Source organism: Arvicanthis niloticus, chromosome 7 (assembly GCF_011762505.2).
Source record: "Arvicanthis niloticus isolate mArvNil1 chromosome 7, mArvNil1.pat.X, whole genome shotgun sequence".
NCBI lineage: Eukaryota > Metazoa > Chordata > Mammalia > Rodentia > Muridae > Arvicanthis > Arvicanthis niloticus.
Window position 1 is genome coordinate 42,973,756 of NC_047664.1, and position 2,980 is coordinate 42,976,735.

The window sequence follows — 2,980 nt, forward strand, 5'->3', positions numbered from 1 at the left end:
TAGAGAGGCCTGTGTTATAAGAAGCTCATTTCATGAGGACTGTGGAACCCCCTGTCTAAGCCATCACTTTGCCTATGCACTGTTTCCACATCTCACTTGTTCAGCGCAGTCTTACACACTGGGGATACAATCACTTGTTAGAATCTCTGCTGTCTTGGAACCTAGTATTAGTGGGTTCAGGTAAGCTCATATTGCACTGCCTTGGACCATTGCCACCGTGACACTCATCAGGCAGTGGTAAAGGCTGTGACACACAAGAAAAAGAAATGTCTACATTTAGGGTTATCAGAGGTGGTGTCTCTGAAGTGGAAGAGCTAGCTGTCTAGGTAGAGGGAATGCCAACTGCCAAAGTCTGGAAATGGACTGTGCTCTGCCCGGCTGGAGAAGAGAAAGGAGTCAGTGTGGCTTGGATTCCATAGATCAAGGGGTGTGTGCCAGTGTTTGCAGAAATCAGGGTTCAGTGATTGCATGGAGTTTGTGACTTTCATGTCCCAGAGCAGTAGGTGCTTTTGTTAGGTCATTTTACAGTTTACAGATGCAGATGTAAAGACATTAGTAGGTGAAGCACACACAACTTATGGATAGCAGAATGGGACTGGAACCCAGGCAGTCTGGCCATGGTCTTTAATCTTTTCTCTCTCTCTCTCTCTCTCTCTCTCTCTCTCTCTCTCTCTCTCTCTCTCTCTCTCTCTCCCTCTCCCTCTCCCTCTCCCTCTCCCTCTCCCTCTCCCTCTCCCTCTCTCTCTCTCTCTCTGTCTCTCTCTCTCTCTATCTCTCTTTCTGTGTATGTATATGTGTGCATGTATATGTGTGTAGGTGTAACTGTCTCTGTGTTTGGGGATCAGAGGCTCACATTGTTGGAATGTCTTCCTCAACTGCTTCTCCTAACTTAAGGTGAGAGAAGGTCTCTCACTGAAAAGAAGGAGCTGATTTGACTAGACTACATGGCTGGTGAGCATCCCAGGATCCCCCTGTTGCAGATATTCATTGATTTTATCTGGGTTCTGGAAATCTAAACTCAGCTCCTCATTCTTGCACAGCAAGCGTTTTACCCACAAGGCCATCCTTCTGCCCTGAGGGTCTTATCAGGGATAACAAATCTACTCCAGTGTATATGTCAACTTGGCCTCATTGCTGGAGTCCTGTGATGATCAAGACTCTAGGGCTACATTTCAACTGGTGGCAATAAGGGGCTGATTGACAAACAGTGTCTATGATGGACATGGAAAATTAGGTGTGTGTTATGCTGTAAGCAATTGCCAGCCTAGGTCTACCAGTTGTCCCTTCTTTGTGTGCCATTTGGAACTATCAGAAGTTAAAATATTGGTGTCAGAACTCTACTCCAAAATAGTTGAGTGCTATTTTCTAAGGCTCAAGGGCCAAACTTTAGGTGCTTGTCTGTGTAGTCACACCTGAGGAACAGCCTGGGGCTGCACTTTCATTGGGTGTGCTTCAGATCTACATGACTTGGTCCAACCTTGGAGGGTCTAGCTGCAATATTACATGGGCTCCGATTGGTGATGATGGTGTCTGTGAACTCCTAGGTCTCTTATTAACTTGAATTATTTCTAGACATTCTTCTACACAAGAAAATTTGAGGGCAGGGGAAATGGCTCAGTAAATCAAGTTCTTGCTGTGCTAGTTTAAAGAGTTTGAATCCAGCATCTGCCTCAAAGCTGGGAAGTGTGGGGTGCTTCTGTAACCTCATTTCTTTAGTGGATGGAGAGAGGTAAATGCCTAGGACTCCCTGGGGCTCACTGTATAGCCTAGCTGAATTAATGAGTTCCAGGCAAGTGAAAGAAGCTGTCTCAAAACTAAAGGTGGAGAGAAATTGAAGAAGATACCCAGGGCTGACCTCTGGCTTTCACACACATACATGTGCACCTTGTGGTTGATGATGTAAATAAGCAAACCGGTTCAAATCTCACTGCCAGAAAGTCTTCACCGATGGAGAGCTCTGGGGGTGTTTTTCCTTAAGATGAAAATCAGTGGATGCAGCTAGAACAATTTGTCTTTGATTTCTTATTTGTAAATCAGAAATGCAAAAAAAAAAAAAAAAAAAAAAAAAAAAACCAAACAACCCAGGTATATAGTAAGTATTTAATAAATATTTATGTATAAATGAATTGGTGAAATAAGATAAAATATCAAAATTTTTGTCAAGGACCCATGATGAAGGAAGAAGGATATGGCAGCCAGTCTTGGCAGGTTCTTTATATATGTATTCTGGAGATTTGAAAGCTGTGAGAGTTTATAGCCCAAATGTTCACATAGGCTTATGTACTAAGCCTTGGTCCCACCAGCTCATGGGGTTCTGGGAAGTGGTGGAAACTTTAGAACATGGAGCCTCATTGGAAGAATCAGATCATTGTGGGTGTGCTGTAAAGGGTATGCTAGACTCTGGATTCCTCCTTCTTCAAGTGAGCATTTCTGCTTTACCATGTGTTCCCATCATGATACCTTGCCTTGATATAGGTTCAAAGTGACATGTGAATGACCATGCACTGAACCTCTAAACCATGAGCCTAGTCAGTCATTCCAATCATCATTCCTCTCTGATCTCCACCCCCTGTGTGTGTGTGTGTGGTGTGTGTGTGTGTGTGTGTGTGTGTGTGTGTGTGTGGTGTGTTCATGCATGTGGCTAGAAGACAGGGATTAAGGGATTAAGTTGTCATCTTTTTTAAGACCGAGTTTATCACTGGCCAGGAGGTCACCGATTAGGCTACGCTGTCTGGCCAGCGAGAGCCCCAGGGATCCTTCTGCCTCTGCCTCCCAGTGCTAGGACTAGTAATTGCCACCATGCCCAGCTCTTGAGGATCAAACCCAGGTCCTCAGGCTTATGTGACAAACACTTCACAGACTGAGCCATCTCCCTAACCCCAAGTAAGTCCTCTTTGAAGTTGTTTGCTTCTGAGCTGACTAACAGCTTGTGCCTCTTCAGTTTCACTGGCTTACAGATATAGAGACCTTACCCTGGCTG